Source organism: Bactrocera dorsalis, chromosome 4 (genome assembly GCF_023373825.1).
Source record: "Bactrocera dorsalis isolate Fly_Bdor chromosome 4, ASM2337382v1, whole genome shotgun sequence".
In the NCBI taxonomy this organism is placed as follows: Eukaryota; Metazoa; Arthropoda; class Insecta; order Diptera; family Tephritidae; genus Bactrocera; species Bactrocera dorsalis.
In genome coordinates, this window is record NC_064306.1 from 10342960 (window position 1) to 10367619 (window position 24660).

Sequence of the window (24660 nt, forward strand, 5' to 3'; positions counted from 1 at the left end):
AGCTGGAAAACGTGAGTCAACGCAGTGAGCCCCAATATATACACACATACACACTTTGTAAGCACGACAAAGTGCTAAAAGAAGACGAGTTATGGTCTCACTTGCGATTTGACTTGTTGGCGGCCGGTTCGACGCACTGCTGCGCTGTATAGCAAGGCTGTTTGACTGACAGTGCTGCTTGACTAAATAACGGGCTGACAGACTGCCAGACTCACTGGCTGCCTCCCCGACTTACTTGTTGACTACCCGCCTCACCGACTGACTACCTGACACGCTGTGCGATTAAGTGCCTTTCGTCGTAGCAGACAAAGATCAACGATGGTGTCGTTGCTGGAAGACGATGTCTATGGCAGCAGGCTAACAAATGGCCCACGACAATTTTGCAAGTGGAAAAATTAGAGAAAAAGTACAATGAAAGAGAATTTCATGCATTTACAAATGGCCAATGAATCTTTGGAGATTTCTACTGTTGCATGGTGGAGCAAGAGAAATAACCAAATGAAGCATAACTTTAGGAGACAAAGAAAAAAAGCAAAGAACTCATTCGGAGGATTGGAAATTAACGAGTTGGCCATTTAGAGCTGAGGTTGAAATCGGATTAAGTGACTAAGTAGTATAGGGCGGTATTCTCAAAAGTCACTATTACTCATAACTCAAAGAATGGAGTTAGGAGCTCGCGGAAAGCTGTAGAAGTCCGCACTATGATAGCGAAAATTAGCTGGCACCTTTAGTAAAGCTAGGTTACGTCAAGGAATCGCTTACCAAAGACATACATGAGGTATTCGTACAACCAAAAGTTCAAGTACGATACGCTGCATGGTTTAAACCATAACATGGCTTGGTACCTGTATGAAAGGTAAAATCAATATGGCTAACGCTTTTCTAATAGTCTCAAAGAGCTTCCTCAGTACGTGAGAATCTTTTGGTCCATATATGGGAGCTTTTGACACCAGAAAGGTTCAACATTTCAGCCGCTTAATCCTCGTGGTATATGCCGCGGGAATCAGCACCATAAACAAACTTAACCTACACTCAAAGTTGTTGCTGCTGGTGCTGGCGCTGCTGCCGAAAAGAAGGAAGAAGCCAAACAGGAGGTGTCGGAGTCCGAGGAAGACGGCGACTTGGGTTTCGGTCTCTTCGACTAAAAAAACTCAACACTAAAGTTGAAACTCTCGGTTGTCTATCTGCGCAATAAGTGCAGACAGTGACTATCTTCTAATGGTTTCACCACGCCGAAAGTTGAGTCGAAGACATGGGCTGCTACTAATACAAAAAGCAAACACGTTTTTCCATGTTTTTGAAGTATTTTCGGCAAAGCTTAGAAGCTTAGAAAAGCACTAACTAGTCCGAAAGAGTCGGTAGAATGGACTTTGATAAATTTAGGAATACCAAAGTAATAAATAATTCGTTCAAAAGGCGTCTATTGTTCGAGTAAAATACATATTCGTTTCAGCAAGCTTTTTTGAATCCAAAAGTTCTCACTTCATATCTTTAAGACGAGTCTAAAAGTTAAATGGACTCATGTAGCGAAATTAAAGCAGGTAGAAAACATAGCTGTAGAGTCAATACAATAAAACTTCATAGTTCTTTATGCCAAGAGAGAAGTGGTATCAATATGTCGCCTTTAAAAGGACTCAAATATCGTGACTTTGTATAGGTTTCTTCATCCTCAATTCTTAAAATAATTTTTGCTTATGTTAACGTTTCAGTGGAGGTCTAATGTACTGAAATCTTTGAGAATATTTTGAAGATATATCAGTGTGATACTAATTTTGTAACCATATTAGCTTAAATTCTCCTCGATGCTCCGAGCTTTTTTTTTTCAACAGTCGAAGAGAATTGGTGTCAAGCTGTACACGGTAAGAAGATGGTCCACTAAGCTAGATTAGAGTCACTTCTTGGCACCAGAAGTAGCAGTCATACCAAGCCTTTTATTGATACTTGTACAATTCCCTCTTCACTTCCTGCCGTTAGTCCAATTTGTTCAAAATAACTTGCTTGAGACACCTTATGGTACTAGAAAAGTTTATCTAAGTAATCTAAACAAGCCTTTCGTTCATGATACTATATAAATCCTTTCTTAAATGCTTAAGTCCTATGCTTTTACGTTTTTCTCGACAATTTTAAAGAGCGCCAGAACCCTGCATTATCTGTCTACTCGCCAATATGAGAGTGCAGCGAAAAAAGCAATAAAAAACTGTCTGTCAATAGCACAAGTCACGAGAAGCAGTCGTAAAACTTTTGCTGTAACGGAAAAAATAAGCAGCGCTCATGCTTTATGTGGCACCACTGCAGCGCTTAGTTGCAGCGCGCACGCTGCTTGACGCCTTCACAGCACCAACTACACAGAAATTTGCTATTTGTCGAGTTTCTCGCCGGCTTTTATGGCCTATACGCTGCTTTGCAACTCCGGCAACTATTTTCGGGTGTATGTGTGTTTGTGGCATGCCGCATGACTCATCGCGCACGATTTTTGCTTTCAATTTTTTCGAAGACCGTTTTGCTTTTTGCCACAGCGCCAGTTTAATGAGGCAGAAAGCCATGCACTAAGTAAGTAAAAGTCAGCAATACATCGCACACACACACACATATATATGCGCACCAAATTTGTCACGCACACAAGTGCAGCGTTGGTAGAAGTATGCGAAAAATTCATTTCAACATTGCAGTTTAAGTTATTTATTTACCTCAACACATGACCTCACCCTGCGGCGGCACCCTCGCTCTTCACGCACACACACACACACACCCACTTGCAAGCAGACGCCATCCATTATATGGAATCTTCCAGCGCTATGCAATCTCATTTGAGGGGCGCGAATTTCACTTTGGCCACACGCCAACCAAAGAAGACACATGCTTCTTCTCGCCCCTCCAGCGCCTGCTCTCCTTTGGCAGGCACTCACTGCGACAGCGACAGGAAATGCTATAAAAAACTTTTTATTGGCAAACGTTGACATGCAATGCGTTACATTACAAGCATTACATGTATGCATTACCAATACACATACAACAACTACTTGGCTACTTTGTCACTTTACTGTTACTTTTACTCTTTAGTCGCGCTTTGTTACGCTGTTTGTTGTGACTATTTATGTCCTTTATTGTTGTTGCTAGTAAGCATTACGTATAGAAAAGTATATATGTATATATACATATATACATATTAAAAATTTATATATTGTACATATTTCAAATATCTCCTGTATTCTTCTTCATTTTCTCTCCTGGTAACTTAAAATGTCCTACCAGCTTGCAGACACGCTGTCTTTTAATGCCACTCGGCCAAGTATATACGTATATATTTCATATCCCCAAGAGTGTTTATGGCTAAAACTGTATTTATATTTGTAAAAGCAACTCTGAAATTAATTTTATGCACTCTCTATTTCGCAGCACTCAGCACTAATGGTATAGTTAAGCAATTATTTGAACACATTATATTTTTTTTGAAATCAACCAGTGCTAGATTAAGGCGTGTAGATCTTTGTTACAGAATAACAAGAAAAAGCGTCAAGTGTGGCTGCTTCTAAGCCATAATACTCTTCATAGGTGCACTTTCACAGCATTAAATGTTTTTAAATCATTATAGATCTCTATTATGATTTTGATAGATCAGTTTGATTGATCTGAAGAATTTGTTAAGAAAATGCGACGATGCCTTGAAGCATACTCTTTGTCAAATTTCTTGAATATCTCTCGACAAATAAAAAACTTTTCCGTACAAGCACTTGATTTCCATGTTTCTCTTTCTATAGCATAGCGGTTCTATATCGGCAGTTTTGATAAATGGGCAGATTCTTTAGGAGAAAAGAGAGTGACCAAAATTTCCTATCAATATCTCATAAACTAAGAGACACGTGCCGCATGGCTAAGTAACTCAGCTCACGCAACATGATTTGTACACATACTTTATGAGGTCTCCGACGTTCCTTTTTGGGGTAAAAAAACATCGCGCCGAACTTGGTATACTCTTTTAACCCTTTCAGCCCCAAAGGACTTTTTAAACGATGTCAAACATATATAGAAGTTGCTTATAAGCAACTTTGGGGCTAAAACGGTTAATCATGATCATGAAGTTGATCTATAAGATGTATATTTTAAAGAAGTTTTTGTGTATTTGACTTTTTAAACGATGTCAAACATATATAGAGATTGCTTATAAGCAACTTCGGGGCTGAAAGGGTTAAGGGTATAAAAGAGCTACTGGTCTACTTACCAAATTGAATTAATTCTATGTTTCTGATATTAGCTCAATCGGTTTCCTTAAATATCAGCATTATGTGGTAGTTATTATAAGCAGTTTTTTATTTTTGAAATAAGTCTCCCTGACTTGAATGTGAGTACACGTAAGCTAAAAAAAAAAATTTCTAACTTATTCTTATTCTCGTCTATTATGCGTTCTTGTACCAGGTTCGCCATTTTATTATTTTATTATAACCACCAGCAGCCAGATTCTTAATAAACTTTCGGGTAAAACCACTCCTTTTTAATCCATACCTCCCTGGCTCTTTCTCGCTCACCCTCTCTCTGAAAAGAGCTCTTAATTTTTGACTGATTAATTTCTCATTGCGTTTACGCAGTTCCTGCTAGTTCATTTAGTATTCTAAGTAAATCCTCGAAATCCGGAGGAGGTCCAATTAGAAAATTCTCTATATCTGTAGTATTACTGATTTTCTCTTCCTCTCTTATAACAAATACTCCTTCTAAGCTCCGAAGTGCTAATTGATTTTTAAAAGTATACTTTCCTAAAAGTTTTTTAAAAATTATGAAGAACTGTGAAAATATATAGTTCAAAAATTCGAATAGAAAAAATTTTTATGATTTTGTAAAAGAACCAAAAACAAGTTCACTTCAAATCTTTTCTGTTTCCCGATTTGTGTCATAAATATAAAACATGTCAGTTGAAGAAATCCAACTTCAATTTATCACATCCCTGCCGTGTTCCCACCAAATTAGCTAAAACAGCTGGCCACTTACAGAAATATTAATGCGTTGCTTAAAGACATGTCCGTCCCTGCATGGCATTTCTCAATGTATAGTATGTAATGTATAAATTCGGTCCTTTTGACTTTCATAGACATAAGCCTTATCTTTAATTGATTACCAAAAAGGTCTCTTGGAAGTAATTTTTTTCTAATTATCGTGGTCCCTAAATCCATTGAAATTTGTAGATATTGTTCACAGCGAATTTGAAGTCTTTTCCAGAAAATTTCTACAGCTGTTGAGCATTTGAAAATCAAACTTTTCGCCGCTTTAATCGATATAATAACTTAGACTTTCTAAGTAACAATTTTCAAAAACAATTTCTAAAAAAAGGTTCATTTGACCGTTGAAAAGTAGGAGATTTGGCGGAGCTTTATTAGGTTTCACACACGGTGACTTCATTTCGAAAGAGTTTGGTGAAAGACAAGTAAAGCAGAGATCTGAAAGTTTCGAACAAATTATTGTTTCGTAAATTTTGGGATAAAATTCCGAACAAATAATTGTTGCGATAAGATAAATGTAGACCACAATTAATAAGGTATATAGTAGTACTACGGGCTTCTTTCTCGAAAATTAGAACTAAAAAGATCGATTAAATAGCGGTCAGTGCGATCCTATTTTTTTTATACTAGATCGATAACGTATAGAAAACCGGATAAGTTTCCAAGCTGGAAACATAGAGACGTTTTTAAGTTATTTCTTGGAATTATGAAAAATCGCGTGATTCCGTAACCAGGAAATCACGTAACAAACTTGGTCGGATAGAGCTCAGATGTTTCTTTAACTGTAAAGTAGTGTGCTGGAAAAAAGTACCTAATTTTTTACTGATTTTAACATAATTTGTTTTGAGACTAAGGAACATGTATTATATGTATTAGAATTTTAAAATTTTGGACCGAACTTGAGGAAGGCTTATTGTTTGGGTCATATTTTTATTAATAATAGGTCATAACAAGAAAAAACATTCACTTTGAAGCCATAGTACCCTTTACAGTTGCATTTTTTGTAGCATGAAAGGTATAAAAATAAAATCTAACTTGATTTCGATCGTTCATTTTATATGTGCCAATTTCTTCGGACAAAGCTTTCCATACAAGGATGCCGATCGTTAAGTTTATTTAAATAAACAATCGGTTAGTTAGAGTTCGGAGAATGCTTTAAACAAATAGTCTTGTCTACAAAAAGTTTGCTTAATTTTTTTTAACCTTAAGTCATCTTACAGTATAAAAAATTCGAACTGAACTTGTGGAACACATACTCGTATTATTTATTACACACCTTCGCTAATCACCGAAGAGTCACAAATTGTAAGCCTTTCACAGTTCACTAAATTTTAAATGAATCTTTGGTTTTTCACATCGATTGTTGAAAATTCAATACAAACTATATGCAATATAAGCACGTCACTATTATATATCAATATATACTAGGCAGGACCGCACCCGTTGAATAGAAAAACGCGACTACAGCGCTGCCGTGACTACACAGGGTTGTATGGCGCTAGCAACTCCACATTTGTATGAGTTGGCCAACAGTGAACTCTGACTTCAGACTGACACACAAAGACGTTATAAAGGATAAATGAGCTGCAACAACAACAAAGTGGGGAAAAATGTGGCAAACGAGAAATGGATAAAAAGTGTAAATGAAACAATGCGAAATGCGGCCGGAATCAATAAACCAAAGCGCTATAAATACAAGAATGAAGTGAAAATGAGTGAAGCCGCACAGGCCGACGGCAAACTACGTCATGCGACAGAGAGTGAGCGTTGCAAGTGTGGAGGGTAGTAGCGAACAAGTGTAAACACTAAAGGGAGTAAAAAGCGACAACAAAAAGGCAATGGAAAAGGGAGTATGGCAACGAAACGTCACTACACTTCCACTTTACTCCCCTCACTTGCGCGCTCTACTCCGCTCTCACTCTCTTTTACTCAATTTTATTGCGCTTTCTTTGTGTTGTGTCAATTGGCGCTGACTCATAAACTTTACCGGCTGATTGTCGGCCAAAATCAAAGCGAGCGTAAGGGCTGAAAGGAGCGAGTGGAAGCGTAGTGTAAATGAAGTAATACGCTGTAGGTAGTGAATAACAACTGGTGAGCATTACAAAAACTTCAATTACAACCGCACAACAAAAGCAATAAGCAGCACAGAAGAACTTCATTTTTAGTGCAATACAAGCACTTCACTTCCGGCGCAAGGGCACGTGGCAACCGCAAGGTAACTCCAATGCAGTCGAAGTGGGTAACAGTGTGAGAAAGAGAGAGAGTGTGAGTTGGTGGAGCGACGGCCGGCATGCAACGGTGTTATATGCGCTCAAGTGGAAGTGACGCTGTGCTAACTAGGAGTTGCTGCTTGTTAATGCCGTTAGTGGGTATTGTTGGAAAACGTGCCGTTGTTTTTGGAGTGGTATTGATTTAAAGTTACTTTTTTTTTAGTAAGGGTAGGAGATTATCAGTTTCGTTAATAAATTAGGTTATATATTGAAAAAAATAAAAAAAAAAAACATATAATAACAAATAAATTAATTCAAAAAATAATTAAGTTGTCTTTGAAAAAAAATTAGTGCATATAATAAAATTAAAATAATAATTAAATTAAATTAAATTAAATTAAATTAAAATTAAATTTAATTAAATAAAATTAAATTAAATTAAACTAAATTGAATTAAATTAAATTAAACTAAATTGAATTGAATTGAATTAAATTATATTAATCAAAATTAAATTAAATTAAAATAAATTAAATTGAATTAAGTTAAATTAAATTAAATTAATCTAAATTAAATTGGATTGAATTAAATTAAATTGAATTGAATTAAATTATATTAATCAAAATTCAATTAATTAAAATAATTAAATAAAAATTAAATAAAATGAATTATATTAAAATTAAATCTAATTTAATTAATTAAAAAAATATAAAATAACATAAAATGAATTGATATAAAAAAACAATAAAATTATATTTAAAGTAAATTTAAAAGTAATAAATTAAGTAAAACTAAATTATTAGTTAAAAAAAAAATAATAATAATAAAAAAGAATGCAAGAAAAATAAAGTGAAGTAAAATAATATTGAAAACGAGACAAACGGTAATTTCTGCTGAAACGATTCTATAATACTTTACACAAATTAAAAATTTTACCGACGAGAACTTGATTCCGATCGTTCAGTTTGTATGGCAGTCATATTCTAAAGTCATCGGATCTCAAAATTTTCTTCTGGGATTGCACAATTGCTTTTAGCAGCAACAATCCATATTAAATTTCGTGAAGATATCTTGTCAAATATAAAAGTTTTCCATACAAGGACCTCATTTTGAACGTTCAGCTTATGTGGCTGCTATAAGCAAGAGAGATCCGATATCAACGCCTCCCACAAATAAATAGCTTCTTGGAGAGAAAACAATCAATTTTTTAAGAGTTTTAAAATATTTTATTAAAATGTATGAACTTTAAGCTAACGAATATTTCTTGGAAAGGGGACACAAATATTTTTGCTTTCGAATATATGTATAGTACAGCACTTGGCACTTCAATAAAGGTATTGCAATTCAATTAACAATATTCGTAGGTTTTAAAATGTCTTCGCACCGTATAGGGATCTATACAATCTAGGGAATATACAAGTTGCTAAGGTGGCTTTATAATTTGTTGGCCCCAATTCTGCTCTTTACTGGCATTTTTTTCTCAGAAAGTATAATACTTAATTTCCGCAAAGTTGTCGGAAAAACTTTATTGAAGCTTTTCAAATATTGTTTGGTCATCCAAGTAAGGAGAGGAATCTAGCGGCGCCTCTTTCTCATAGTGGAAGTCTTAGCGCCCATAAATAAAATCTGAAGCGCAGACAAAAAATATTTTCTTAATCTGTACACTTTTCGCATCCGTTATACTAGAAAGAAGGAAAAATTATATAAAAATTGCTGCTGTTATGAGTTTTTGAAAAAAAAATCGATTTTAGGTCATTTTTTTGTTACAGAACAAATTTTAGTGAACAAAAATTTTAAATTTGTAAAATTTTGTAAAATTAAAATAAATTCGTTAAAATTTTAAATTTCATTTATTTTAATTTTTTTTTAATTTTAAATTTAATTTACACAAAAATTTATAATAAAAAAATTATTATGTTTGAAAAAATTTTAATTATTATCAGATCTTTAATCAGTAATTTTTTGAGTTTTGTTTTAGAAATTTTTTTTAATTTACTAAAAAATTTATTATTTATTATTTTTAATTTATTAAAAACTTTAATACAAATATTTATAATTAACAAAATAATTATGTTCGAAAAAAATTAAATTATTATCAGATTTCCAAACAGAAATTTTTTGAGTTTTGTTTTCAAATTTACTAAAAATTTTGAATTTAATTTATAAAAAATTTCTAATTAAAAAAAATTATGTTCGAAAAAATTAAATTATTGTCATATTATTTTTTTTTCGAAAGTTTTTTTTTATTTACTAAAATTTTTAAATTAAATTTAATTTATAAAAAAATTATAATTAAAAAAATTTGTTCGAAAAAATTAAATCATTATCAGATTTCAATCAGTAATTTTTTGAGTTTAATTTACTAAAAAAATTATTATCTATTATTTTTAATTTATTAAAAACTTTAATACGAATATTTATAATTAACAAAATATTTATGTTCGAAAAAAATTAAATTTTATCAGATTTCCAATCAGAAAGTTTTTGAGTTTTGTTTTCAAATTTACAAAAAATTTTAAATTTAATTTATAAAAAATTTCTAATTAAAAAAAATTATGTTCGAAAAAATTAAATTATTGTCAGATTTTTAATCAGTAATTTCTTTTTTTTCGAAAGTTTTTTTTTTTAATTTACTAAAATTTTTAAATTAAATTTAATTTATAAAAAAATTATAATTAAAAAAATTTTTTTCGAAAAAATTAAATTGTTATCAGATTTCAATCAGAAATTTTTTGAGTTTTTTTTCAAAAAAATCATTATTATTTTCATTGTTTAGTTTTGGGCTTCTTAAAAGCCTGGGTTCGTCGTCAGATATCCACCTACCTCCTATTTTTGAAAAACAAAAGTTTTTTTCTTAGAGGAGGGTATAACCATCCCTACCTATCTGTACAAAAAAAAAACTATTTGCTGAACTTAAGTGTCAAGACTATCTTTGAAAGATTTTTTTCTTCAAATTAAATGTTTGTAACTTCTTAAGTAAGTGCAACCTTTTTATGACACGAAAAATATATTTAGGAGTCTCTGGTAGTCTCATAAAAGTTAAGTTATAACGAACCGAAACCGAGAGTTGTGATTGCGTAAACTCATTTTGGTATATAAGCCAACAACATTTTTTTTAACCAATTGTAAAAACTTATGGTTTTATAGCTTTACGATGCGATATGTGAAGTTGTGAGTCCCCTAATTATAACTGAACAAAATTATTTTATACCCGAATCTGTTTTCAATGAGAAGTTAAAAATCCTTTTGCCACAAAATATATAATGAAAAAAAAATTTAAAAATTTATTCAATAAAAAAAAAAATTTAAAAAAAAAAATAAATTTTTTTTTCGCATTCACTCATCAATTTTCACAAAATCCTATTATATTATTACATTGTATAAAATTAAGATAATTTCTTTTGATTAACTGACAACGGAGTTTTCGCATTTCCTCAACTCTTTTTTGCATTTTACTTTTCAAACTTTTTTTTTTCAAAATTTTTTATTAACCTTTTCCGTATTGTGAAATTGACTGCACTTCCTGCCAACTTGCCAAAAAAACACAAAAAAAAGTATTTCAATCCACAACGCGTTCTTTGCACTTGAAATAACTTCCAAAAACTAATATTTTTTTTGGTAATAATTTGGAGCTTCAATTTAATTTTTTATTTCACATTGCTGGGTATTCACAATTTGCTCAACACATTATGTACTTGAGTGGAGGAGACACGTTTGTAAGCGCTTTAAATGCTTAATTAAGCCTTTTTCGGTTGCAACCGTTTGGAAAGCTCGACGAAGACTAAATCCAAGCTGTGTGGCTCGAAGCCACTTTGCTTGCTTGCTTGCTTGCTTGGCTGGTTGCTTAGCTGCTTGGTTGCTTTGGTCGCTCGGCCGATGCGCGCGCTGCGCCAACAACAAACGCTGCATTGAGCACAACTACAACTAAAGCTGAAAGCACGACAGGACATTGGATTGGAAACGTCGTGTCACACTCGTCGTCGCTAAGTTAATGCACAGCATTGTTATTGTTATTATTACTATTTCGTTTCTGTTTTAGTTGGAAGTTTTCCAAAGCGAGTTTCCAATAGCGCCACCAGTCAGCTAGCCAACTTCGGCATGTTCTTGTTGTTTGTTGTTGTTATTTGTTGGCCGCTTGCCAAAAACAAAACAAATACATACATGGCCGTACGTGGCATGCAACAACAATGCATTTAGCCGCAAAACTAAACATGAAAAACAGCTGCTTTGGCAGCGAATCGTCGCATGACGGTGTAACTACTTAAGCAACAACAACAAGCGTGGTAATAAAAAGTCATGTAACATAACAACCAACCGCATGGAATCGTTAGAAATCAACAAACAACAACATACACATTGCTTTCAGCTCGTCATAACTCAGTTTCTTTGGCTATGCGGCAGTTTGAAATGAGCGAAGACTCAGCGCCGGGCAGCCGAGGCAAATTTTGCGACGGCGAAGCACCGTTAAAGAATTGATGTTGATTGAAACCACACGAAATTAAACAAATTGTCGAAAGTTAAACAAAAAATTGTATTTATATTTCATTTTTATTATATTCCTGAAATGTGTGCCAAGAAAAAAAAACATTTTGAGAGTTGGCAGACATTCTTTTCTAGAAAAAAACTTAGTTCGGAAGTATTAAAAAATTTTTAGAAACTATAACATTAATTTAGACGTATTTTTGCTGCAGTTTTGGCTTAGCTCCTAGGTAATAAATAATTTTTAAATCTTTTTTGAAGTTTTTTAAAGTTGCTTAAGCCCTTGTCATCAAAAAAATTTAACGTCGAAATATTAAGTAATTTTTAGAAAGAAAAAAAATTAATAAACAAATTAATTTTTACTGCAGTTTTGGCTTAGTTCCTGGAAAAAAATACCTTTTAAAATCTAGAAAATTATTTTCAAAGCGTGTTTGAGTTGCCAAAATTTCTTTTCTTCAAGCAAAAAATTTTTCTCGAAATATTAAATAATTATTAAATACTACGAAATTAATTTATAACAATTTTTGGTGTTGCCGGACACTTTTTCAAAAGAACTTAAGTCCGAAATATTAAATGATTTGTTAAAATCTAGAAATTACCTTTCAAAAGAAATTCACCAAATTTGATAGCGTTTAAAAATAAAATTGTTTTGCACAGTGCTGCCAACTTTCAAAAATTAATGTTTTTATTCAAAGAATCACAAGCGTTTTTGATTGGGAGTTCCTACTTTTATCTGTTAATTTTTCAAGGTCACCAAAATTATCTGTAGGAACTCACCAAATCTCCGTAGTAAATACTAACAATATTTTTCAGCATTTTGGGTCTGAAAATCAGGACTTTAAGATTCAGCAAGAAAGCGCAAGAAAGAACGAGGAAAACGTTTTACATAACATACAAATAGTCCATACACATGAAATAATTAATTTGCAGACGCCGTATAGAGCTCTTCAAACTCTGCAGAGTTCACATTTTGATTTAGCATGAACTTTTGGAGGCCGTAAATGGCTATATTAAAACTTGAATTAATAATGTAGAGAAGTTATAAATATACATACGCAAGAAAACTTGATCTAAAACGTCCCAACACTACCACTATTGATTATGATGGTTTCTCATACCATATAATAACATACCATGTTCCTCATAAAGCCGCCGCAAACTGTAAAACGCTATGTTGCCAATATTCCCTTGGCTTCCTTAATAAAGTAATATATGGTACATTTGACACTTTTTTAACTTCTATCATCAAATATAATTCTTAAACTTACTAAATTATAATCAACACTGTTTTTATAGTCATTAAACTAATCTGAAATAGCCACGTTGCCAATTTTCAAGCAAGAAAGTACGAAAACTTGAAATCACGTTTGTCCATGCGAAATTTTGTATTTCTAATTTAATTTCATTCACATTTTTTATGAAATTACCAATGATGAAACTTAGTGATACGAAATTCAATATAGTTTTAAAACTACTTTTAAATTCGGAGTTAAGTTTTAAACACTTTTAATACATAAAAGTTCCGAAAACTATATTGTTTAACATGGCTGATTGCATACTTTTAGGCAGAACTTGCTCTTTTCACGCTATAGTAAAGTTTTTCATTAATAAATAAGTTATAAATATGAATATTCTTGAAATACTCGATGTATCCCTTCCTATCCTCTTTATTTTTTTTTAAGTATAAATTTATATGATAAATTAAAATGAAATGCGGATTTTTGATACATTTCCTACTGGTTAGAAAACTGCTTAAAACTTTTAGTAACTTTTGCTTGAAACCATGTTTTTATTATAAGTAAAAAAATGAAAATATTTCTTTCGAAAAGTGGTACTTTGTGCTAATTTGTTTTGCCTTCAATGGATCAAAATAGGTCTTAAATAAAATTTATATATTTTTCTAGTTTTTAATATTTATTTGAAACACTTTAAATTGTAATTTTTCATTATTTCATTTTTCTTTTTTTTCATTTTTGCGATTTTTTTAACGGGTTTTCCAATTCGAAATGCAATTTTTTGTAATGTAAAGCCAAATTCTTTTCTCTTTTATAGAAAATTGCACACCACAACACTGCTACCGCTTTCACACTTCAAAATTTTCAAACACACACTGCCAGTTCACTGCATTCTGAACACTTTAACTTCAAGTATGTGCACCACTAAATATTCGAACGCCTCAAAAGGTGCTGAGTATGTGTCGAAAATTTTTCAGATTGCAAGCTAAGCAAGTGTATATATGCATTGTGCAAATACAAATCGCTTCAACTTCCACACTTGAGTACACACTTGAGAATGGAATATGAATGAAAACACTGCAGAAATATCAGCAATCAAACTCAGTAACACACACATACACAGTTTTACGATTGTACGACTGTGTGTGCGTAATTGCATTGCAGTGTGTTAGCGCACCTCAAAAACATGAGTACATCCGACTTAATCCCGTTCACAATGCGCCACCTTTAAAGTCCTTTGCTTCACTAAGCCTTTAAGTATGCAGCACAAACTATGAAAGTTCAATAGCTTATTGTTTTTTTTTTTTGACTAGCAGTACACGAACCACTTGATATTTATTGTGAATTTAGCTTAAAGCTGAAATATTTTTCCACGTTCACCAACGACGAGTACTGCACAACGACTGACTGGCTGGAGTGCCGCACGAAAGGAGCACAGCAGTGCGCTGGCCGAGCAACACTCCGGTTCGACGCTCGGCAGATGAGTCGTGTCGCCGACTGGAAACGCCGAAATATGACAATATTTACACTAGTGTGTGTGTGTGTTGGCAAATATTTGCTTTTGCTCAAGTTCGGCACCTACAGCTGTGTGTTCGGCGACAGTGGCGCATAGCCGTTGCTGCTATTGGAAAATTGGCGAAAAATTACGCAATTTCCAGTGCGACAGACTGCTTTTGGAAGTTTTCCGGCAAACTTCCCGACAACAAAACGTGCACACAACACTTAAGTAGCTCCAAACATCGTTGGCATTTGCCAGGAATGTGCGTGCATGTGTTTGTACTGCTCAATTGGAAGCCGCGCAGCCAGACTGGCGGGCAATTCGGCTGATTGGCATGACGGTGTAGACAACAGTTTTTGGAAAGCGGTGGTAGCAAATGCTCAAGCAACTGTAAATATTGTATTTTGCTAGAGTTCATTGAAGTGCAGTGGCAGCAGGCGACAGTAAGTCGCCTGCATAAATTCGAGTTGGCAGCGTGCTACTTTACATATGTGCAAGTAAGGAATTGAGTGAGTGCTTTATGATTTGAAGTGTTGATAGTTGAAAAATTGGCAACATGGTAGACATGCTGTAGTTGTATTAAATTTTCTCAATTCAATTGAAATCAAAACTTAAGCGAGCTAGGTAAATAGTACCGGTATGAAATTTGACAACATTGTCTACTTAAAAATTCGTTTCAGATTTGGAATTTGCAAAATAAGAATCAATTTAACATTTAATGATGGAATTGACATAACCATCAATCTCTTAAAAAGCCATACGTCAAATATTGACGAACATTTGACAACAATGTAATTAAATCATTAATCTTTAGCGCTTATATATCTAAGTATTATTTCATTTGTGTGAAACTATACAAAATTAATTGATAAAATTTGTATTGATGATGTTTGGCAATGTCGCTTTCACTAAAAACCTATAGCCATATATTACAAAAAAAAATCTGAAATTGCATGAAATTGAAGAAAGCAATATTTTTGCATGTGAAATTTGGCAACGTTGCTTAAATCTACATATAAAATGAGTTTACAGCTGTAGTTTCAAATTTTAAGTTTAAAAGTTGAGCTGTGGAAATAATTAACTAAAAATTTATATAATATTTATATATTTTAGGAGATGAACTTTGGCAACAATGCAAATAATTATTAAAGACTTGTTTGACTCTTAGAAAGTTTCAGGACTCCGTTTATATATTAGTGACTGAGAATCTGAAAAATCATTGATAATCTACTACTGTCGCCAGTTTCAGAATAATTTTTTGTAGTTAAACATTAGACCACGTTCTATGTACATATTCATATATTTTATTAATGTAAAATGTTCAAAACTTGGAATATTTTCATGAGTTAAGTAGTTACTAGTTCGAAATATTCACTCAATAATTAATCGGTTTATGAAAACTTGCAATATTGATTGTTATTACCAAATTCTTGCAGTATATACAGCTAATCGTAAAATTGAAAATCCAGAGCAGAAACCAGAAATAGGAGAAACACAATTTTAGGTGATTTGACTAGATTGAAAGTTAATATTGAATTTGAAGTGAATAAAATTGTACCTCTATCTATGCGACTGTAGCTTTGACGATGACAATTTTACATAGAGTAGAAAACCACATCCGTGGAATACAATGTTGCCAAACTTCATTTTTGACTCTATAACTTAATTATTAAATTGTTTTTAATTGAATTTAAGTCAAAAATTTGTATATCAATCACAATCACTCATACAAAATGAGATGCCGACATCAACAGCACACATTTACTTGCCGAGTAAAATTTACATATTTAAATAAAGCCGTAAATGTCAATTTCATTTAATCGCTCACTCACTGACTTTATCAATGTTTACATAGACCCATATTTACACATGGCGTTACACACTATTGTATTCATATACAACCATATACAAATGTATAATACTTTGGCAGAATGTGAAAAGGTCAACCTCAAGTGACCCATCCCGCTCAGGATTTCACTAAATTTGTCAATACTCCGTGACATACTGACAGGGTTGCTTTATTTGAGCAGGCAGGGAAGCAATAGTACAATATCTTTTCTGTTTTGTATTTCTAAAAGGTTACACGTCCATTCGTTCACACACATGCTTATACATATGTGGGTATGTAGTTGCATATGTAAACAACCCCAAAGCATTACAGGCTCAAATTACAATTGATTAAGTGAATGACTCAATTTGTGCAGCTAAATTTAGACGTGAAAAAAGCTCACAAGTCAAATCTTCAATAAGTGTGAATGGGCATATGTATAGTTGTATGTACATACATATGTATAAAAGAAGCCGCCCGGAGTAGGATGTAAGCAGTATTAGTGTGAAGTTTAAATTTTGAAACTCTCGACGAAGTAGGATTATACTTCACAGATGCAGAACACTGTACCTTTAGAGCTTTTATTGTTTTCTTGGATATCCTAATAACAAAAATGGGGAGTTTTACTTCTTTACCTTATTTCATTAGACTCCTGAGACTCATTAATTGCCATGTTTCTTAAGTTTCTACTAGCTCAGAGTTGTTCTTTAAGCTTCTTTAGCTCTTCCATGGAGATCCTACCTACATGCAGTAATGATTTCAGTTTGAGTTGTATTTTCGTGACCTCTTCCTTGGAGATCCTACCGGTATAATTTCGTGCCTCTCCGTTCAAGTTCTGAACCCATGTTTGGGAGCAATTTTTGGAGTTCAGAACTATCTCTTCAAAGGAAACTTTAATTAATAGACAATTCAAGTTTGTCCAGGTTCTGCTGTACCACAAAATAACATCTCCCAAATATTTTTTGAAAATACTTCTGTGGTTAGAAAGCTTGGTCGGATTCGACTTATACTAAACTATCACGATTAGAGAGTGTCTGTATATTTCGTTGAAATCACTACATTACTGTTATGAAATCAGCGCCAGCTGATAGCAAGCCGGGAAGGCAAGAAAAATGGAACGGTTTTAAAGTTTCTCGATTTAATGGTATACAAAAAAAAATCAAGTAACTTCTCATATCACCGAATTCTCAACTTCAAATGATAGTAAAATGTTTTAGGAGCTATTTCCTTCATAAAATTCGTTCAGAGTATCACCGAAGTCTTAACTCTCTAATTGCTAGTAAGAGGTTTGATATCATTTCCTTCAAGAACTCTGTTCAGACTGTTTTATTCTGCCAGATTCCATACACTTCTAAGTTTTCGTTCCAATCCCAAGCATTTTTTTTCCAAAAACTACCACTCTCCGATTTGAGCTAACACTTGCTTGAAAGTGTCAAAAAGCCGGTTTGCTGCGCAATTACTTGAATTATTTATTTTTTATTTAACAGTAAAAAGTTTGCATAACCTCTAACTACCCAAAACACGCACTCATATGCTCCTGTTAACACAATTGAGAGTACCGCAATTACACTCGTATAAATTTAACTCACACACAGTTTTAGCTTCTTAAGTTCTACACTTAATTTCAGCTCCACTTGCGCTCGCACACACCTGCTGGCTGCAAATCAGCTGTTTCTCTTTGCCAGATTGCATAACAGTTTGAGCGGCGCTGTAGCTGAGTGAACATCTGATTGAAACGGCTGTGAGAGCGAGCAGTGGCAGAGAGCCAGCACAAAAGCATGTGCCAAAGAAGGCAAGCAAGGGGTTGCAAGTTATTGATTTTCCAGCTAAAAGCAACAAAAATGCAAGCTATGCTGTAACAGGGTGGCACTACGACCGGTCACCCAAAACAGCTGATTGCTGTTGGGGGGCGCATGGAGCACACACACTAGCCAACAGCTGAGCGCGTATGAGCATATGTTGGCTGAAATTTGCGGTAGCTGTGTATGGGAAATGGCAAAAGAGATAACGGCAAGTGAGGAAAAATACACTTTTGACCCGTAGAATGAACGAACGAACAAATGTGGAAGTATTATAGCGCATAAGATAATATGCAATAGCATGCAAAGTAAAAGCGAGTAAAAGAGATAGCATAATAAGCTGAAAAGCACGAACTCATACTTGACCGTAGGCATTATGCGTCCTTGCATGTGTGAGTTTGTGTGTGTAGGTGAACGTTGAATGCGGCGACTGATGATGAGGAAGGTTATGGCAAAAGCCGCATTAGGTTAAGCGGCGACACAGATGACAACAGCTAAAGCATTATGCTACAATAACAGCAACAATTTACTGTGTTCAAATCAACATGAAATATTGTTGCTGCTTATATATGTATATAACGTACGGCTTGAAAAAGTGGGTTGGCACATCTTCGATTTTTCCAGTAAATGCCAACGGTAGGTAATTATAGCGACATGAGCACATACAAACATACATACATATGTAGGCTTAAGGAGAGCGAGCGCATGAAAGGGCGCTAACGAAGTGGTGATTAGTAGTAGACGAACGAAGCAGCAGCAAATGGACGGACATGCAAGAAGTTGTTAGTAGGCCAGTGAAATTTCGGAAAATTCGATAATTTGGCTGCGTTTGGTGGAACACACGAAATCACCGACGAAGTTGTCGATGGAAAACGAGTCAATATATTAATTTTTGAAAAATTTTGTTTCGAAATTCGAACAACACAACATTTAGCAGAACAAAAATATTTTTAAAATAATTCAGCAAATAATATTGAGTACGCATTTTTTGTACTATAAATAAAAAAAGTAAAGATATGTAAAGGAACAGCAAAAGTAGTCCATCCGTTAGTTGGAAGCGGTAAGACAACATTAAAAAAATTTTGTACTAGAAATATTATGTACGTAAACTGAAATGTGTACTAAAAATATATGCAATAATTAGTAAAGAGCGCGGAATTTAGCACTGAAATTCGCAATTTTTACCTAACACAATGTGTACTAAAAATTATGTACTGAGCTAAGTCTAAATCTTCTGCTTCACTAATTTTAACAAGCAGTGTACTAAAACTAGTACTAAAATCTCAGCAATAAAGCAATATTAAAAATGTTCGTGCCAAGAAAGGTTTGTACTAAACTAAAAATATGTGCAATAATTAGTACAGAGTGCAGAATTTAGTACTGAAATATGAAAAATGGTATGTACTAAAACTGAAATGTGTACTAAAAATATATGCAATAATTAGTACAGAGCGCGGAATTTAGTACTTAAATTCGCAATTTTTTACCTAACACAATATGTAATAAAAATTAACTAACTCTTAATCAACCGCTTTAATATTTTTAGTAAGCAAATTTCCAGAAAAATATACCTTTATATCAAACTGTTTAGAAAACATGTACTAAAAATTTTAGCTTTGATTACTAAAACTGAATGTGTCAAACTCTGTAGAAATATGTCAATGAGTTATTATTTTTAGAAAGGCACTAGAAATTATTACTAAAATCCTAGATTCTGTTTATTAAAATTTTTAGTACTAAAATAATGTCCATTAAACACTTGTCGACTTAAGATCGTTTTATCGCCAGCTTTAGTTCCTTTCTTTCCTTTAAAGTAATTTCGGGTAAAAATACTTATTCAACAGTTGAAAAAAGCGGTACTAAAATTCATTTGTACTAAAATATCTACATTTACTGCATGTGCTAACATACTTATATGCACAAAAATCTATATATGTATATCAATGAGCATGAAAGAAATTTAGCACTGAAACCTCAATTTCGTTGAATAATTTTCAAACGAAGTTTTTGAAACTTTAGTACAAATACGATGTGTACTAAAAATCTTATTTTGTACTATTTGTCGCAAAAATTATTAAATTGTTATTAAAGATTCATATCACAATGTTTTCATGAATTATTTCGAAATTTTATTATGAAAACAATGTGTACTAAAAACTTTACTTATGTGTGGTAAAAATTATTGAAGGGCATAATAGAAAAATAGTTATATAACATTCATTTCACAACATTTTCCTGAATTATTTAGAAATTTTAATACGAATACAATGTGTACTAAAAACTTTACTTATGTGTGGTAAAAAATATTGAGCGGCATTTGAAAAATACATTCATAACTTTTTGTTATAAAACTAACATTAGAAAAAATTTAGTACTAAAAACAATGTGTACTAAAAACTTATAGAATATACATGGCTTAAGCCACGAAATAACATAAACATATGTATGTAAACTGAAATATTTCAGCACTATAGCAAGTGTACTAAAAACGTTATGTCTGGTAAAAATTTAATTAATTTTTTAAATATATAATATGAAGTTCTTCAGTATTTCAGACATACCAGAAAAACAGGTATATTTATGTCACAAAATATTTTAACTTCTATATCCAAAAAAAAAAACAACATTGAACTTTTTTTACCGAAACTCTTGCAAAATTAATTTAGTACTAAAACTTAAGTTTTGAAAATAAATGTAAATGCAAAGTTAACACTTTATTTGTAATACTATTTCTAGACGTTTATAAAGCAATGAGTTCTTTCTTAACATTTTACCAAAAAATATTTACATTTTTAGCACAAAACGGTATTTGAGTAGACTAAGTACTAAAACGAAAACTTGGAAAAATATGGTTATATATTTAGGATTAAGCAATAAGAGTACCTACTGCCAAAAAATATAATAACATATTTAGTTCTTTAGTAAGAGGTTTCGAGGGTATGAATATTCGACTGAAGGAATCGAGAGAGAGAATACTGAGAATGAATATATAGGGTGGACCATCTAACGTTTCAAATTTTAATTATCTATATTTCGACATTGGAAACGTCAAATACCATTCGGTAAGTAACAGATTTTCAGTAAAAAGTCTAAAATTTACGGAATGGGTCGCTATTTACTATTCTACAGATCGCAGATTGGGCAGAAGATCGTTTGACCGAGGATGGTCAATTATACCGAAAAATCATCTTTTCGGACGAGGCTCATTTTCACCTCGATGGTTATGTTAACAAGCAGAATTCTAGCATTTGGGGCACAGAAAACCCGCACGTAATCGTCGAGAAGCCAATGCACCCAACACGAATCACTATATGGTGTGGATTTTGGTCTGGTGGAATCATCGGCCCATTTTTCTTCGAAAATGAAGAAGGAACCGTAACCATCAATGGTGAGCGATATCGCGCAATGTTAACCGAATTTTTCTTCAAGCAAATTGAAGGAGAAGACTTGGACAACATTTGGTCGGCGCTACGTGCCATACAGCAAACGCTACACTCAATCTTTTACGCCCTATCTTTACATACAATGTAAATAATATTGCAAAAAATTAATATTTAATATTATTTTTGTATTTCTATAAAAAAAAATAATTAATAATTAAACACTTTCAATAAAAAATATATTTTTTGTAATTTTCCTCGTACTTCCTATATGAAAAAATGTTTACCTTAATAGTTTATATTATAAAGTTTGTCAAATTTTTTGAAATAATAAAATAAAATATTTATATTTACCTTTATTTAAATTGCGCCTCAAACAGCTTGAACTCTGCACTTAAGCTTTAGCCTTTAACTAATATGGATGGAGAAGAAGAAGCACACAGTTAATTATGCTTTTCAAGTATTCTTATTTTACAATTATGCTTATATAATTACGCAAATAATGCACAAAAAAACTTCTTACGCAGCTGCGAATTAAACAATTTTTGGCAAAATTTATTTATGTTTTTAGTTAAGTATTTAAATTTTTATTTACTGCACTTAAGCGCTAATATCGAAAATGGACTTTAGCGTTTGACGCCGGATTAATGCAAATTTATTTTGAATTTTTTTTCTCGAAATTGTTTTCGATAATTTAACAAAGTTGTTTTCGAAATTAATTTTCAACTTTTTTTCGAAGATGATTTTCGAATTTATTTTCGAAATTGGTTTTTTCGAATTTTTTTAGAAAGTAATTTTCAATTTTTTTTCGAAATTGGTATTCGATTTTTTTCGAAGTTAATTTTCAAATATTTTTTTGAAATTATTTTTTTCGAATTATTAGTTCCTTCTTTTCAATTTTAATTTTTTTTCTAAATATATTCGGATTTTTATATTTTTTTTAACTTTTTCGAAACTCTTCTCAAATTTGGTTTTGAAAAATTTTCGAATAATTTTGGTTTTTGTTGTTTGTTGTTTGGCGTTTGTTGTTGTTGTTTTTTGTCTTATGCAAATTAGCTGCTTTTACTGCCTTTGTGTTTGTTGTCTTTTCAAGCGACTAAGCATTGATTGCACATAACCTTACACGAAACACATATACATGCATACATATACATACATGACACACAGTCTTTTTAATTAATTTTACTTGTATTTTATATGGGTTTTGCTGCTTCAGTGGGTATTTATGTAAGCAAATTAGCGTATATTTGGCTTAAGTTTTGTGTGAAACTATTTATTAGTTTATATTTATTTGGGTTTTTTTTCTCTATTTGGCCTGTTTAAAGTCCTTGGTTAATGTCTGATGTGTGGAGTACGTTTGTGTATATTTACTTGTGGTTTAAAACTGAGTTTTGAGTTTTTTTGCTGATGATTTTTTTTTCGCTAGTAATAGTTGCTGTTGTTGTTGGTTTTCTTACGCTGAAACCGTAATAAACTTTAGACGGATATTGATTTTTCTTGCACGTCGCTGCTGGCGGCTACTCCACTTCCAGTCACTTCACTTTCGCTGCATGAAAATTTTTTCACAACAAAAATTCAGTTTTTTCTTAGCAAAAAATGGTCGAAACTGCAACTGCACGCAGTTAGTTAATTTGTTACTTTAATTTTTTTACAATTTTGTTGCTTTTAATAGCAGTTTGCTTAGATTTTTACACAAACGCAGCACACTTTTAGGCGTACAATCCTTGAGTGGCCGTTAGTTTGCATTTGTTGTTGTTGCTGTTGCTTTTTTCGCCCCGCTGCTGGCTGACAGCTTAGTTGTTGGTCGCTAACCGGTTGTTGTTGTGGTTTTGCTTTGCATTCATTACTTTGCAACACACAAAAATTGGCTTTACCTTAACTTTTTGTTGTTGTTTAATTTTATTTATTTATTTTTTTTTTCGTTTTGGACTTCAAAATACTTGCGGTCAACGTATCGTCAAGACACTTAACTGACTTCCATGTGAGCTCACAGTTCGCTTAATACTGATTTAGGCAGGAAATCGGCCGCAGTCTTCTTATATCCACATTTGCAGCTGGCTGTTAAAACAACAACTATGCATAACGGTTGTGCTGTCAAATCAAGGCGAGAGCATGCTCGCGAAAATTTGTTTTTGTAGGCCAAGTAGCAAGTAACATGTGATGCTTTTAAGTTCAATTGGCATACATGAAGATGTACGAAAATAATAACAACAACCCAGGCTTGTTTGTAAATATAGGTTAGTATTGGTGTTGCGATGGCGCATGCGCCATTTTATTGCGTACTTTTTTCGCACCGCTGCAGCCTGTTTGTAAGGCAAACAGCAATTTGTCATTTGAAAGTTGACAGTCATGTCTTTTGACAGCTGTCAAATCAGCTGTTCACACGCGAATGTGGCAATAACAGCAAACGATAAAACGTGCGTCGAAGCGTAGCGCGAAAAGGCAAGAGAGCGAGAAAAATGCGAGCGCGCTCTTACGTTCTCACTTTCTCATTTCCTTTAACTTTGCATACCGTTACTCTCTATATATATTTATGCCGTTTTATAGTTACACGCTTACCGCTATACTCACTTAAACGTAATTTGAAAGCAGAAATTTTGTGAAACGCTCATCTGGCTGCACTCTCATCCCTACAACACATTCTTATTTGCTCTCTTTTCATGTGCGGCGCACCGTTATATGTAACTTTAATCGCTTTTTTGCAAAATCTTATTTCGAATTTCGTAACACACATTCGAAATTGCGGCGATCAGCTGTTTATTTGCAAGGCTACGGAAAAAGTGGGCGTGACAACTACACTGTAACTCTCTGTATTGGTGTGCGTATGTGAGCGCTTGTTCAAAACGGAGCCTTGATTTGAATAGCCTTGAGTAAGATACATAGCTGCAACTGATGCAGTTTTTCTGAAGGTAGTTGAAGGCGTGTGATTAGTGACCTCCATGTACTATTCGAATTTTTCCGTTACACTAAAAACATAAAAATTTCGGAGCTATTTATCGCCATAAATTTCATATAATTGAGAAAACTTCATTAGTCCTCTTGAAGAAAATTTGATATACTATATTATAATTTACCGGAGGCTGGTCTTAGATTCCAGCGTGACTGCTTCATAGAAAAGAATGTCACATTTCTCCGACTAAGAATTAATTTCTTTATTATATTTTACAATTTCGTATTAATGCAAATTAATCATTCATTTCTAGAGATGTGAGAGTTTTCGTACGCTTCAATTATTACTTAGACTT

At 32.9% G+C, this 24660-nt stretch overlaps 1 protein-coding gene across 9 annotated transcripts in view; it reads right to left on the reverse strand.

The window, feature by feature from the left end:
- The window catches only part of LOC105228632 (microtubule-associated protein futsch), a 209059-nt gene extending 186736 nt beyond the window's left edge, over window positions 1-22323 (reverse strand). For 2 of the 9 annotated variants that reach the window (XM_049456359.1, XM_049456350.1), the window contains exon 1: window positions 21770-22323. The gene's annotated coding sequence lies outside the window, so the exon portion shown is untranslated. The other 7 variants (XM_049456357.1, XM_049456352.1, XM_049456358.1 and 4 more) reach the window with 7 other exon arrangements.
- Between the last annotated feature and the right edge of the window lie 2337 nt (window positions 22324-24660).